General features: G+C 45.7%; 1 protein-coding gene across 18 annotated transcripts in view; it reads left to right on the top strand.

The window, feature by feature from the left end:
• Positions 1-16695, top strand: part of LOC144770773 (phospholipase A2 inhibitor NAI-like) — a 1245443-nt gene that overhangs the window by 801778 nt on the left and 426970 nt on the right. For 2 of the 18 annotated variants that reach the window (XR_013599015.1, XR_013599017.1), the window contains 2 exons: positions 9276-9340; positions 10914-11012. The exons of 15 other annotated variants lie outside the window; for them this stretch is intronic. The gene's annotated coding sequence lies outside the window, so the exon portion shown is untranslated. Of the gene's footprint in view, positions 1-9275; positions 9341-9715; positions 9770-10913; positions 11013-16695 lie in introns of those variants that run through there. One more of the 18 variants, XR_013599016.1, reaches the window with a different exon arrangement.

Genomic DNA, 16695 nt, shown 5'->3' with positions numbered 1-16695 from the left:
TCGAAGGAACTGTTGGTTGTTTTCCGGAGGTGGGGTGCAATGGTTGTGCTGGCTTTTTTGAAGACGTGGTGAGGGCAGGGTTCAGATGGGGATCCGGAGTGGATGGTGTCTTCGTCGCTGACGTAGAACCAGGTGGTCAGGCGGCTGGTGCGGGTGGTGGTCGCAGGGGTGGTGGACTCGGTGGTGGCTGCGGGGGTGTCAGAGTTGAAGCTGTCTTGGATGTCAGTGATCTTGCGGTGAAAGAAGGTGGCCAGGGAGTCGCACAGGTCTTGTGATGGTGGGATGTCGTTGGTGTTGGCGCTGGGGTTGGACAGTTCTTTCACGATGCTGTAGAGCTCTTTGGTGTTGTGTGCTTTGTTGTCTAAGCGGTCCTTGAAGGCGGTTCTCTTGGCGGTCCTGATGTGTTGGTGGTGTCTGCGGGTGGCGCTCTTGTGGGCTGCGTGGCTGTCTGGTGTTCGGTCATGGAGCCATTTCTTCTCCAGCTTCCGACAGGTGCGCTTGGAGATCCTGAGGTCTTCGGTGAACCAGGCGGCTTTCTTGTTGGTGTGGTTGGTTGTGGAGGTCTTGAGAGGGGCGAGAGTGTTGGCGCAGTCGTTGATCCACAGTTTGAGGTTGGTCGCGGCGGTGTCTGGGTCAGTGGGGTCGGCGGGTGGTCTCAGGGCGAGGGTGGTAGTTAGTTGGTCCTTGGTGACCTTGCCCCAGCAGCGGCGTGGTAGTTGTTGGGTGCGGTGCTGTGTGGTGGGTTTCCTGAAGGTAAAGTGGACGCATCTGTGGTCAGTCCAGCGGGGTTCGGTGGTGTAGTTGAAGGAGACGTGGGGGATTGTGGAGAAGATGGGGTCCAGCGTGTGTCCAGTGGCGTCGGTGGGTGTCGTCACAAGCTGTTTGAGTCCGAGGTTGGCGAGGTTGTCGATCAGGGCGGTGGAGTTGGCGTCGTTGTTGTTCTCGAAGTGAAAGTTCAAGTCACCGAGGAGGATGTTGTCCTTGGGGCGAGGGCATGGGTGCTGACGAGGTCGGCGATGGTGTCGCTGAACTGTGGTCGTGGTCCGGGTGGTCTGTAGACGAGTGTTCCTCTGAGGGTGTTGTTGGGATTGGTGTGGATCTGGAAATGCATGTGCTCGGCGGTGGGGAGGGTGTCATCGGTGTTGGTTGAGACTCTGAGGGTGTCCTTGTGGATGATGGTGATCCCCCCTCCCACTCCGTTGGTTCGGTCTCTGCGGGAGATCTTGTAGCTCTGTGGGATGGCTATGGCGGTGTCTGGTGCTGAGGTGGCGTTCAGCCAGGTCTCCGTCAGGAAGCCGACGTCGGGGTGGTGGAGTCTAGGAGGTCCCAGAGTTCGATGACGTGCTTGCGCACGGAACGGGTGTTGAGGAGGATGCAGCGGAGGTGGTTGGGTTCTCTGGCTGGTGGTTTGGTGGGCTGGATGCTGGTGAATCTGCAGTTCCGGCAGGCATAGAGCCCTTGGGTGTGCTTCGGAGTGGCCCGTGGCAGGGGTGGTCTCGTCCAGTGTTGAGTGCGTGGAGGGTGCGTAGTCGTAGTGCAGTCTGGCGTTGCAGGGGGGGCGCGGGGTCTAGGGGTTTTGGCGCTGGGCGTGGTCCAGGTGCGGACGGACACAGACGGGCTAGCCTTTGGCGCGCCGGCGTCGCGCCTGCTCCGCGTGTCCGCAGCGCTTCCGCGCAGTGACCCCCATAAGAGGCGAAGTGGGAGGAAGGAGCAGCTGGGAGGCGAGAGCGGGGCGGCCAATGTGCGAGGGCAGGGAGACAAAAGGCAAAAGGGGGTGGGCCGCAGGGGAGCAGCGGTGGGAAACGGGGGCGGGGGGGCACGGAGGGCAGAGGCGAAAAAAGGAGCGCCTAAGCAGAGAGACAAAGAAGCAAAAAACAAAAGGCAAGTTACAAAAGACAAGTTGGGAGAAATAACAAAAGATTAGCAGTACAGCCAAGCAGTCACCAGGGGCTGCGAACCCTCGGCAGCAGCGGGAGAGAGACACGAGTTACGGGCACCCAGGAGGAGCGGTGCGGCGTGGGGAGCGACCCGAGGTCAGGTCACACAGTCACTGCCGCGAGGCGACCTCCATAAGGGGCCAAGTGGGAGGGAGGAGCAACTGGGAGGCGGGAGCGGGGCGGCCAATGAGCGAGGGCAGGGAGACAAAAGGCAAAAGGGGGCGGGCCGCAGGGGAGCAGTGGCGGGAAGCGGGGGCAGAGGGGGCTCAGAGGGAAGTGGTGAAAAAAGGAGCGCCTAAGCAGAGAAAACAAAAAAGCAAAAAACAAAAGGCAAGTTACAAAAGACAAGTTGGGAGAAATAACAAAATATTAGCAGTACAGCCAAGCAGTCACCAGGGGCGGCAAACCCTCAGCAGCAGAGGGAGAGAGACATGAGACACGGGCACCCAGGAGGAGCCGTGCGGCGTGAGGAGCGACCCGAGGTCAGGTCTGAGTTTCTTCACTCTCTTCTTCTGGACCAAAATAACAAAACTATCATCACAAACCTTTTTTACATCTGACACTGACCCTCACAAATGAGCACTGTTCAACTCATTTAACTTTAATGCTGGACTTTTTGCATAATACAATCTTCTCACTAGCTTCCGCATTAGAGTACGATGTACTGTCAACGTCCTGAAATGGTCAAAAACACTGACATACTTTCCTAGAAAGACAAGCCAGTGAATGACCTTGCAAACCAGTATGTTTTCTCACTCTGCAAGGGTCTAGTCCTTGCAACACCTTAATCTTTTATTTAACACTTTTTTTTACAATATGCTTGTAAACAATTACTTAATTTATCAATAGATTCTTGTCGTGCAATACAAATACTACTACAATCCCAAGTGCACACTGGGGCTTTAGGACGTCTGTCTAGAACTTCATCAGCTATCACTTCTTCTGCATTTCTAGGAACTATTTGCTCTTTCTCAATTGGACAGTCATCTCTATCCTCATAAGCTCGACCACTGGTGTCAACTGCATGCAACAAAGCATTGCTCTGTAAATAACTCTCTTCATTAAAAAAAGGCTCAGAACTTGAAGTGAATATCTGTTAATTACTCTTTTCCTCTTACTTTTGGCCTTCATTAAATGGAATGGTTTATCTAGTCAATACAATTCAATACCAAAATGAAGAGTTTCCTCTTTACTTCAAAAGCCTTTTCAACAATGGATTCGATATGCTTCTTCTTTTTATAAAATTGTGTTCTCTTTCTATATTTCTTTGTGTCCTTTAGTAAATTGTGAACAACTCTGTTGTAAAATAACTTTTTGCGGATTTCTTTATATTGATTTTCTCTTCTTTTACTATAAGTTGTATCCTTTGTTTTTACATTGACTTTTTTGTCTTTCCTATTCTTTGCATTTTTTTTGTGCTTAGAACATTTTGACTACTTTGCACATCTGTATTGTTTTTTCTCAATCTAGTAATATTTTTTATGAAGTCCTTTGTGGTCTTACCAGAAGTTTTTCTTTTTTTAGCCATAACATGTTTATCTTCCAATACTTGAGTTTGAGTTTTTTTCAAGTAAGTATCCTTTTTCGGACTTTTTCTTCCTCTTTATTTTTGCGGCATGATAACTTTATTTTAACGATGAAAAAAAGTATTTGTAATAAATAAACATAAATATTTATTAATAACTTAAAAAAATTATAGATTTGTATTCCTATACAAACACATTTTATGCAAATTGTGACTAAAAAGCTGTAGGCCTGAAACACAACTGTGAAGGTGATAAAAGCACTACATACATAATGCAGAGTAGTTTGAAGCACTCCATAACACTAGAACCTGAAGCACTGTATTAGTATATGCATATTTACTAAATGATTACAATACAATAAGGAAAGACACTGAGTGAATTCATAATTGATTCACTTTTACTTTATTAAATAGATTACTACATGGTACATAAACAGTCACTATGGTTTTGCAACAGTACAGATTTAGAATTTACAGTGGTGCAGTGTTGTTTCTCTAGTGTAGGGAGTCGTGCTGAGGTACTCTTATAGGATAGTGCAGACGTATTTCAGTAGTGTAGGATGTCGTGCTGACGTAGATTTAAGGTGTAGGGTAGTGTAACAGTATTTCATTAGTGTAGGGGGTCGTGCTAGGGTAGTGTTTTAGAGTTTAGGGTACTCACTGGTGATTCGGTAGTGTAGGAGGTTGTACTGGGGTAGATTTAGGGTTTAGAGTAGTGCAGTGGTATTTGTGTAGTGTAGGTGGTCCTGCTGGGACAGTGTTCTAAGATTGTGCAGTGGTGTTTATATAGTGTACAGGGTCCTGCTAGTGATAGCGTTTTAATGTTTAAGATAGTGCAGTGGTGTTTGAGTAATGTAGGGGGTTGTGGTATGGTAGTGTTCTAGGAAATAAAGTGCTCTTTGGATAGTGTAGGAGATTGTACAGGTGTACATTTAAGTTTAGGGTAGCAAAATAGTGAGTAGGTAGTGTAGGTGGTCATGCTGGAGGTAGATTAAGGATTTACAGTAGTGCAGTGCTGTTTGGGTAGTGTACAAAATTTTACTGGGGTAGTGTTACTGCAACTCTACATGTACCTATTTGTCTGCAAAAATATCTAGCACACATTTCATATATTTCAGAACTGCATTTTACTATTAATACTAAACTCATTTAGGAAACACATAACCAATGACTATTTTCTAATTCTACCAACAAATAAGAACACAATGGGCAGAGGAGCAACTAGAGTCAAATTTCGGGGGGCTAGAACATTTTTCGGGGGTGATTCTTCAAACAAAAGGCAGAGTGGAGCTGCAGGGGCTCTAAGGAGAGGGGGGAATCAAACCCTCATTAACACGCAAAAGGTCTTTAAAAGACCTATGAAGTACTCGGGTGCGGCTGTGTGTGTGCCCAGCAAGCTGTTTCATCCCGGGCTGCCACACACGACGGGGGGCTGAAGCCCTTTGAATCCAATGAGCGTTACGTACCTGACAATGGGTCATGTTAGCAAGGAAACTCATTAAAATTATCGCCGATTTAGCGGCAAGAAACTGCTGCTAAAACGGCGATAATGGGATTGCTAATATGCGTTATATAATTCCTAAAGAAGCCCAGGTTAGATGTCCTGCATATCTAATCTGGACTTCTATAGGAATTCTTTAACGCATATTAGCAATCCATTTATCACCGTTTTAGCGGCAGTTTCCTGCCGCTAAAATAGCGATAATTTTAACGAGGTTCTTGCTAATATGCCCAATATATTTTTAACCATTTACATGTCGGTAAATACATTAACTACCAAAAAGCTTCTCTCAGAGTGATTCTTAAATGTACAGACTCACGGTGTGTTTCTACACAAATATCAATGGGGCCTATTAGCAAGAACCTCGTTAAAATTATCGCAGTTTTAGCGGCAGGAAACTGCTGCTAAAACGGCGATAATGAGCTTTCTAATATGCATTATAGAATTTGTCTAGAAGCCAAGGTTATATGTGCAGGACATCTAACCTGGACTTCTATAGAAATTCTATTACGCATATTAGCAAACCCATTATCGCGGTTTCAGCAGCAGTTTCCTGCGCTAAAATGGCGATAATTGTAAGGAGGTTCTTGCTGATATGCCCCAATAAGTTTTTAACCAATTACATGTCGCAAAACACATGAACTACCAAAGAGCTTCTCTCAGAGTGATTCCTTAATGCACAGACTCACTGTCTGATTCTACACAAGCAACTCTATCCCTTCTATTTTACCAAAACACATTTCATAGTGTAGAAAAAGTACTGAATTTTAATGTAGCACCTTCACTCATTTTGCAAATACATGAAAAAGAACTGGTTTCTAATTCTACCAAAACATTAGAACAGCATAGTTATCTGTGTGCAAACATAAAATAAACAAATGCTTATCTTAGACTACTTTCTAAATGCACACACACACACAATAAAGAGAGAAAAAAGTATTCCCTGCACTTTAGCAGGACAAACACATTTACTCTGAATAAAATCAAAATGCACCACATACATTCCCTCACAAATTAATAACTCACCTTACCAATTGTTTTGTAGAATAAGAAGTATGTCAGTCACACAGCAGATTTTCTTATTCAGAATCTCTGTTTTCAATACCTCTCACCAGAACCATAGAATGGCAGTTTCCCTCTCATTTTGAACACACATATAAATTCACATCAAATCACATTGCTTCCCACATTAATTCAAAACCAAACACACATTTTTATTGGTTTGACATTTCAATCCTTTCCAAATAACATACATTTGAAAACTGCCCCCATTCTGCCTACTGTCTGTTACCATAGAAACACGTCATGGAACACGTAACTGAGCACACAGGTCAAAAGTTCATCACACAATGTTGCTAGTCAAAACAGCAAGTGTGCACGACTTTTCAATATACCAACTTAGCTTATCTTATGTTCTTTTCTATCAGTTTTTGTTAACCAATAAGAATCAGGCTTTTAAAAAACAAAAAATGGACCCTTGTTTTCTGTGTACAATGTTCTCAACCAACCAATCATTTCTTTTCTTTTTTCAACACTGCATCTTATCCACCATTGTTGAAAAAAATTAGTTTTCAAACTTCCATTTCATTTACAGAGACCATCTGAGTGCATCCAGACCTCCTTTCAAGATGTTTAGAGTGTGGATTGTGGGACACAGCTATATGTTATGGAGCCAAGGGTATGCAGAACACAAAGGAAATCACAAAGACCTAGGTTTACCAAATGTAGATATTAAATGGATTTGACTGAGAGGGTTAAAGTGGCACCAATTGATGCCATTGCTTAAATCCTTTTAGCATCTCCAACACCCTGACCTCATAATTGTGCACTGTGGTGGCAATAACCTAGGCACTTTGACTGGGCTAGGTCTGGAAATGCTTATGAAAGACACCTTTCGAGAATTGATGTCACTTTTCCTCCAAACTGCCGTTGTCTATTCTAACATATGCCAAAGGCAGAAATGGAACTGGTTCAATCAATTTTGTCCACAGATTGAGAAAGCTAGGAAACATGTGAATCCAAGACTATAGAATGGGGTCCATATACCACAACAATCTGCGTTTCAATATGCAATGCAATTAATTGCGCTATATAAAACTTTATAAATAAATCTATAGGAGAGATGATGTACATTTTACTGATGAAGGGAACAGAGTCTCCCTCTTGAACTTTAGACTCTGCATCGGTACTTACTTGTAGGTACTAAAATCTCTCAATAAACACAAGGGCTCTTTTTAGAGCCACCTAACAACTAAACACATATGCTTGATGTATATCTGAAAAAATTATTTATTTTTGGCTTTGAGTCGCACACCCAGTGCCGTAGGAGTCATGCAGCCAATACGTACAAGTCGTGCACCACATGCGATGGAGTTGCGTACCCTACAGGTTACACACCATGCATCCAACGCGTCCACACCTGGAGCCGCTCTGATTTTATACACTTCTAATTTTACAGAAAAGAAAAAATAAGCCCCTATCACTTCAGGAGCTGACCCTGGGGGGTGATGGTCCCCAGGGCTGCGTAGGGGTAGCCAGTTAGCCCCCCACATATATTAACTTAAAGCCCCGGGGGTAATGCTCCGCGGGGCAGTATGTGGGGGATTGGGACTCCCCACACTATTTTTTTTAAAGGCCCCCGGGATTTGGCCGCCACGGGGACTAATAACCTTTGGGGGTTTTTTTCGATCGCAATTTAAAAAACATATATATATATTTTTTTGCCCTAGGTGTCCTTGTGCGATTCCCTGAGCAGGCCTACGGGGTCAAGGTGTTTCTACCCTGCCCCCTTTTCACGATTTGAACACATATTTCACAGACTTTTTCAGCCTCCCTTCTACCAAGGCACAAAATGGCTGCCAACAGTTCCTGGTTTCGAATGTTTACAACCACTTGACAGCCTATTAGCATTGAGAGCTTATCCTACGATGCCAATTTTTGCACAATCTGCGGATCCACCGCGCCCATAGTTATGTAAATGACTTTAACCATAATTTTCTCAAAAACTACTGAACAGATTGACACCAGCATAGCACTCCAACACGGACACCCGCACCCGCATCCAGTGTTGTCAGATTTTCTAACCTCTATATAGCCCAAAGTCAATTAAAAAGTAGCCCAAACTAGCCCAATATTGCTACTTTAGGGAAGGAGGGGCAGGGACAGTGTCAAGCAGGCGGTGAATGCATTGGAATTGATATTGCAGCAGGATGCAAAGTAAATATGTGTCTAATAAAGCACTTTAACATACTACTTTGCTGGAGCGCTGTATTTATATTAATAATCTGGCAACTAGCCCAAACCAAAATGTCACCACACAACCGGAAAAATTATAGCCCAATTGTGCGTGATCTTGCCCAATCTGGCAACACTGATGCCATAGTCACTCCCCCACGGCTTGTATACACCCACTCAACACCCATCCAGCAAAGGCGTCACAAGACACGTGACCCCGCTAATATAAAAGAACGGGCGCATGTGCTCTATGTCATTTTAGAGTTTAGAGTGCGTGGCCTCACTTCTCATTGAGTTAGTAGCACCAAAAGCACTGAGCGGGTGTTCAACCCGTGATGATAGGTGCACCAGTATGGCCTCTGCCATGGCGATATCAAGACTCAGTACCAAATGTGAGACCTGTTAGCTTGCAGAACGTAGCTGCATGATGTGGAGGGTGCTGTGACCTCGAAAAGGTGAGCAGTGAGTCCTGGTGCGCAGCGTCGGGCAGATACCTCTCGGCGGCGGGAGTGGATGGGATACAGCAGACTGAATGCAGAAAGAAGGCAGTGCGATTTTGGTGTACACACTCGTATATACTCTGCCACAGCATCGGATTGGTAACGCGGGCAAGAGTGCAAAGCCCGAGAGCCCGGTGCTGAGGTCCAACTGTGGGCTGCTTTTTGGAACAGTCTGGGGGGCAGATTTGGGTGATGTAGCTGTTGTTGGGATACAGCCAGCGGCCCAGTGGGTGTCTCAATGGCCTTTCTGGAGGCAGATGGGCATCATTACCTCAAGTTTAGCAACAGGCAGAGGTGTTACTTTCTTTCTCTCGCAGGGCCTTAATGTATGCATACCTAGCAGGGCAGGGGGCCTAAGCAGAAATTACCTCACTTGTTTTTAAGTCACCAGTGTAAACTAATCCATGCATTTTTTTATGTCTCCCCCACACCTCTTTGCTTAAATAAAATTTCGCTGAAGCAGTGTTTTGAGGAAAGGCAATATGCAAATGTGGGGCACTTTTTTTAGCATGCCCGGACCGATATTGAATCCTAATCCAACCCTGCTCTGCCATTACTAATACTGTACTATCTTTCAGATGTGGGAGCTTGAGTGTACCACTAGGCTGCGGCATTTGGTTGAAGACAAAGCAGTGGTGTAAAGGTAAACTGTGACAGTTTTGTACACAGTGTGGGCACTCAGTATCCCTTCTGATCTCTTCCTTTCGCTCCCTCACACCTTTTTATCTCCCTCTTCCTCTTACACTGTTTGTCTCTTTCTCTCTCTCTCTCTTCCTCTCTCTCTGTTGTTCTCTCCCTCACTCTTCCTCGGTTTCTCTGTTTCTCTTTCTCACACTCTTTTCCTCTTTCTCTCTCTCTTCCTCTCTCTCTCACTGTTTCTCTCTCTCTCTTTGTCTTTCTCACTGTTTCTCTCTGTGTTCCTCTTGTTTTCTTTCTTTTCCCTCTCTCTTCCTCTCACTATTTCTTTCTTTCTCTCTGTCTTCAGCTCACTTTCTTTCTTTATCTCTCTCTTCCTCAGTCCTTCGAGAGCTGAAAGCACACAAAACCTCTGGGATGATGCGCGGACATCCTGACAATCAACACCCACTCCGAATTGTGCGCTCTGCTTTACCACGAGTACGCAACGACAGAGAAGGTTGCTTCGGCACATGGTGGACGCTCTTACACACACACGACGCTGGCGGAAAGTGAGCAGAGAGACTTCTTTCTGCAGCAGCGGGCAGTCATCTATGGGCGGTGGGAGTGGACAGTGTGCAGCAGTCTGGGGACACAGGTGTGCGCAGATACCTCCAAGCAGTGGGAGTTGATGGGTTGTACTAGCTTCATTGCGTATTAGTGACACAGAGAATTATGTGTGTGCAGTTGTATGTACTCTGCAATTACTAATTCTATACTATCCTTCAGATCACTAAACTTTAGGGTTGCACTATCCCTGGGCACGTGGTTGGAGACACATCGGTGGCATAAATGTCAGTTGCCATGATTTTCTCCAGTGTCAACACTCCCTCTCCCTCTACATCTCTTCCTTACTCTCTCTCACACTTTCTCTCTTTCTCTGTCTCATTCTTTCTTTCTCTCTTCCTCTCTGTCACTTTTTATTCCTCTCTCTTCTTTCTCTCACCGTTTCTCTCTTTATCGCTCTCTCTTCCTGTCTCTCACACTGTTTTTCTCGTTGTCTTCTTCTCTGTCTCACTCTTTCTCTCTCTCTTTCTTCCTATCTCATTCTTTCTCTCTCTCTTCCTCTCTCTCACATTGATTCTCTCTTCTTCTCTCACTCTTTCTCTCTCTTTCTCTTCCTCTCTCTCACACTTTTTCTCTTACTCTCTCACTCTCTCTCTCTCTTCCTCTCTCTCACATTGATTCATTCTCTCTTCCTCGTATCTCACTCTCTCTCTCTTAATCTCTCTTTCTCTGTCTTCCTCTCTCTCACACTGTTTCGTTCTTCCTTGTAGCTCACTCTTTCTCTCTTCCTCTCTCTCACTCTTTCTCTCACTTTCTTCCTCTCTGTCACACTGTTTCTCTTTCTCTCTCCCTTTTATCTTACTCTTTCTCTCTTTCTCTCTCTTACTCTATCTTTCTTTCTCTGTCTTCCTCTCTCTCACTCTCTCTCATTTTTTCTCACTTCCTCTCCCTCTCTCTCTCACTCTTTCTCTCTCTCTCTGTCTCCTGTGCTGGATGCATGATGCACCATCTTATCTTTCTTTTTTGTCTTGCAGGCTGTGAATCACAAACGGACCAGCAATGACAGTCCACGGCTGTACATAGTTCTATTTGTAGTTGTTGTGTTTAAAGAAAATGTTTTATATATAAATCTATACATGACTAAGGTTTCTTATTTGTCCAACCGCACAGGGACACTTCCGGGCCCAAAAAGTTTGTTGGGAGTATACTGGTGATGTGGGTAGAGTGTGTGTTCCTGCTAATGTGGGGAGATGCAGCGTGAAAGGGGTATCTCTCACAGAAAAGAACTCTGGTATGTTTTCAGAATTGCCTTGGACAGATATCAGCTGACAGACTGAATCACAAAATGGCTGTTCAATGCTCATGTAGTGTGACTTATATGCACAGTTCGCACCCAGGCTCACTGAGGGAGAGCTGCGGCCTGTCCGCTTGACTCACAGACGCAGAACTATGAGCCGTCATCTCCCAAAGGAACAGCAGCTTAGTAGCTCGCATGGGTACAGGCACAGCAGCGTACTAGCTCGCAAAGGTAGTGAGCTGCCAGCCGAAGGACTGGCTTCGAACGGCATAGCTGCGAAGTGGTGATTTTGGGCACAAGAAGCGTGAGAAAGGTTACCATCCTACTGGTGTCCTGGAGTGGAAGTGGTGCTGCCTGGCGCTCACCTGTTTCTCCTTTATTGTTAATAAATCTTAAACCTTCACCAAATCATCATTACACAGAGCTCCGCTATATTAAATTGCCCCCGGAACCTTTCTTTTATATTTTCACTCGACGCGAGGCACAAGATTACTGCTAACACTTCCTGGTTTAAAAGGTTAGCAGCCAATCAGAGGCAAGCTTGTGCTCAGCTGTTAGGCACCGACCAGATATATATATATTTGTTTCCTTTAATATCTCAAAACACTACTGAACGGATTTACATCATTTCTACAAAAGCGCGCTTTCTGAACCAAGACCTTTCCCCCTGCCAAATGTGGCCTAGTTCACCAGTTCACTAGTTCACTAGTTCAGCAGTTTCACCTGTAGCTTTGTTTAAAATTTTGTATGGAAAATGCATTGAGAAAACACATTTTGGAACCCTTTTTCCCAACCCCCCTTGACCAATCACCCCAAAACTTTCAAGATAGGAGCTGATCAAAAAAGAGAAAGTTTTTTGAAAATTTCGTAAACATCAGTGAAGCCCCGCACCCTGCCCCCTGTGAGCCAACTAGCCCACCAGGTACCTCCAGTATGCGCCAGGCAGCTGTGTTGCAGAGAGTCGTTCAAATGGCACGCCCCCTTTTTACAACACTCTGCAACACAGCTCCGTGGCGCTTACTGGAGATACCTGTTGGACTAGTTGCCCTGTAGGGGACCTCTGGATTGAACAGGAATTAATTCCCCAACTTAAAACGCGCCTCAGGGCATGTTTGCACTCACATCACCTCAAGCCCCAGCCCCTACCTTCACCACTGTGCTAACGCGCCCTGTAGAGTGTTCTAAGTTGGGGAATTAAGTCCCCTTGCATACTGGGGGTCCCTGGGGGCCAACAAGCCCGCCAGGAATCTCCAGTATGCGCCAGGGGGCTGCATTGCAGAGAGGTGTAATGAGGCCACGGCCCTTTTTACAGGGGGGGCCGTGGGGGTCCTTGTGGGACCCCCTGAGCAGGCCTAGGGGGTCAGGGTGTTTCTACCCTGCCCCCTATTTGCGTTCTACACGTTTGTTTTTCTGCTTTCTTGTGCCTCGGTCTACCAAGCACAAGATGGCTGCCAACACTTCCTGGTTTGGAGTGTTCACAGCCAATGAGCATGCAGCTCGTACTCGGAAAGGTACGCGTACAGTACTCGTACAGTATTCGTGCCCCCGATTTTTGTAAAAAAAACATTGGGGGGGCCTTGGGGGTCCTTGTGGGACCCCCTGAACAGGGCCTGGGGGTCAGGGTGTTTCTACCCTGCCCCCTTTTTGCGTTCTACACGTTTTTTTTTCTGCTTTTTGTGCCTCAGTCTACCGAGGCACAAAATGGCTGCCAACACTTCCTGGTTTGGAGTGTTGACAGACAGTTGACAGCCAATTAGCATTCAGCTTGTGCTCGGGAAGGCACAGAGTACAGTAAGCTTACACTAAGCTTACCGTACTTGTACGGTCCTCATACGGTACTCGTACCCCGTGATTTTTGTAAAAAAAAAATTTGGAGGGGGGCCTCGGGGGTCCTTGTGGGACCCCTGACCCCTGAGCTGGCCTAGGGGGTCAGGGTGGTTCTACCCTGCCCCCTTTTTGCGATCTACACGTTTGTTTTTCTGCTTTCTTTTGCCTCAGTCTACCGAGGCACAAGATGGCTACCAACACTTTCTGGTTTGGAGTGTTGACAGATAGTTGACAGCCAATTAGCATTCAGCTCGTGCTCGGGAAGGTACAGAGTACAGTAAGCTTACCGTATGCACCTCTAGATATACTTATGTTTTTACTTTTGATTTTCTCAGGAACTACTGAACGGATTTACACTATTTAACAAAAAGACTCATCTGCGAACAGAACTTTACCTTTTTGCCAAGTTTGGTGTAATTCCTTTCAGCCGTTCGGGCTGTAGCCCTGGCTAAAGGTCCTATGGGAAATTGCATGGGGAAAACACATTTTGGGACCCCCCTTTTTTCTCGGCCCCCCCTGCACGAATCACCCCCCAAACTTTCAGGGAAGGAGCGGAGCAATTTGGAGAAATTTGCAAAGATTCGTCCACCGGCGCCAAAGTTATTCCAAATAGAATGTTGCGGATTTCCTATAGAAACTAGGTTTTAACTATAACTACCTACTGGCGACCGCCAGTAGGTAATAAATATATTCACTGAAAAAATTATAGGTTTCAGATATGTTATATTTAGTTGGATATTTCACTCGTACAAAACCATAGATATTCCCCTGTCATAGTTAGTTCAGCTAACTATAACTCGCGCACCCGCAATGCACTGCCAATGACGTCACATAGTACATCATTCATGACATGGTCAGTGACATCACTGATGACATCACTGAGGACATCTCAAATTGCATCACTGATGACATCATCCAGTGACTGTGTGTTTCTGTAAAGTTTAAATATGTTTTATATATATATGCCAAGCTGTATTGAAGAATGAGTGGGTTTGTAAGTGTCTGTATAAAGGATTTAGTAGGTACATGACTGACTGTATAAATGAGTGATTACAAGTGTCTTACTGAATGCATGGGTTAGTGACTAAACTGTGTGAATGTCTGTATCAGTCTGTCTGTTGCTGTGTAACCTGCTGCATGCTCAGTAGCTACATAAGTGTCTCTATGGGTTATTGATTGGTTGCCTGAGTATTTGTAAGGGAGAGTGAGTGAGTGAGTGAGTGGGTGAGAGTTGTCTGACTGTGCATAGATGTGTGAGTGGTTGATTCACTGGGTGTATGGGTTCAGAAGTACATGTGGAAAGAGCTGTATGACTGGGTGAGTGTGTGTATGAGTCTGTTGGTAACTGAATGAATGTCTCAGTGGTACATGAGCAAGTAACTACATATATAAAATATAATGTATGTGAGAGTTGAAGTATATAAATAACTATACATGAGAGTCAATGATTGTGAGAGTGGCTGTATGGATGAGTGTATACTTGTATCAGTGATTACATGAGAGACTAAGTATGTGTTAGTATCATTATAAATATGTAAGACTGACTAGGTGTGTGAATAACTCTATGGGTGAGTGGCAGTGTGTGAGTAACTGTATAGATGTATGAGTGCATATGATAGTGTTGTCGACATTGATGGACCCAACAGGAGTCTTCCGCCTTGTTGTTTTGTGTTGAGTTAAATTTCAATAACTTTTTTGGTGGTTACTTAAGTGCTGTGCGACTCTTTCTTGTTCTTTTTACTGTTATTTGGTGGTGTCCACATTAGTGTTACATTTTGGGGCAGTTTTTGTGGGAATACTGTTGATGTCTGCAGTTTGCACCAGCTTCTGAATAGTGTGTTAGATTTATGTCAACTTTAGGTGCATTAAAGTGCTGATAATGAGATGCAGAGGGGGCCTTCAAGTGCAAAAACACATGAGGTGCACCTTTTCGATTTATTCTAAATCCTAAATGCCTGTATTGAATTGCACTGTGGTAGTGGGTGCATTTACACTGTACACACAAAATCAATGAAGAAATCTCATTGTATTTATATTGATTGGGAATAGTGGGTCAGGGGATGGATCTTGACAGGATACACTGCCCAGTTTGTTTATTCTTCTTTACACGAAAAAAACCACATCACAACTTTCACAACAAAAGGTAAAAACTGCGATGCAAAACAAATTCCGGCAATAGGCCACGTTAGCACCAGGGATTTTACACCAGCTTTCTGCTGGTGTTAAGCAGGATGACTACCTGCAGCATGAAAGGGAACACAGCCAAGAGCCACAATGGAACACCCACCGGTTCCATAGAGTCAATGAGCATGATATCCGGATACCCATGAGGGCCGCAACACTCATCGCAACCACCCCAGGACCACCAATGCCCCCCGAACCCGCATCTGAGCAAGTGTGTCCGTGTGGTCATTGTGTTAGCATGATGGGCACAGGCCCTAAAACATCACAGTGTGCCATCTTCAGTGGACGTTACCATGTCACCTCAGCGTTGGCAGTAAGCCTGAACATGTACATACACATGCATCTTCCTGCATGCACAAGCGGCGGGTGCTGGTCCGGCATACACAGGTCAGCGCAGGGGTGTGCCTATCCGGCAAGGGGAATGGGGTGTCTCGGACATGACCATGTGTGGGAAGTGCAGTAAGTGTGACTCTGTGTTCTGGTGTGGCCACCACCAGGGCCGCAGCAGTCGATGTTGTAAAGTGGCATGCACCACCTTCAAAGGGCAGTGTCACGGTGTGGTTGGAATGCCGCAGGACATGCGCAAATACGCATTACAATGGTGTGCTGTAGGAGAGCACGGGATACAACAGCGCAGCGCTCAAAAGTGTGGAGGCTCATGGGAGAAAGGAGCTGCTGTTTGGCAATGTAACTCACAGTGAACCCACCCATGTGCCACGTGCTGGGCATCTCATCCATGATGACCAGGGTCGCAAACATCCCACAACAACCACGACCGACCTCTGTACACATCTTGTATGAATGCAGCTGGAAAAGTTACTGTAGGGATTAAAGATTGTTTGGCTGAGCTACCTTGCGCTAGTACATCTGCTACTCCGAGAAGGAACTTGCAAGTGACCAGCCCCCTAGACAGGTACGATAATATTTGCATCTGTCTCCCACACTACACACTACCCAATTTGAGAACAACGAGTACACATCCCACACTCAAAATTCCTTTGTCGTATTTAGCATGCATGAAATGGCCTTCACATGTACTCCCATCACCCCACTGCCTGCACCCATTGCACACAGACCCGGCTCATTGCACGAAGGTGTGCCATTTCATCCACTAGACTGGCACACGGTAAGCCAGTGCAGCTACAAGCAGAGCCACTGATGCAATGGCAGGGCATCCCAAACACATGGTCGACTCCATTCACATCCACCTATACCTTCCACGTCTGCTGCATGTCCTGGGTGCACTGCCTTTGGCAGTGCTGCGGATCACTCACCGGCTGAGCTTTTGCATTGCGGACGTCACCTGCGTTCAACCTGTGTTGCAATGTCGCACGTGCCTATCCGAATGGTGCATAGACGTGTGCCTCTCCAACGTTTGGGTAGCTGACATGTATTACGATGAGTGTGTGTGTACCCTGTTGGGCCACGACCGGGAGTTTTATAGTGATGCTCGTTTATGGCATGCATGGATGTTTGGCATGCATGTTGGGAACTGGGCCTCGGAGATT

This window comes from Lissotriton helveticus, chromosome 7, assembly GCF_964261635.1.
Source record: "Lissotriton helveticus chromosome 7, aLisHel1.1, whole genome shotgun sequence".
Taxonomy (NCBI): Eukaryota; Metazoa; Chordata; class Amphibia; order Caudata; family Salamandridae; genus Lissotriton; species Lissotriton helveticus.
This window is presented reverse-complemented; position numbering and strand designations above follow the sequence as displayed.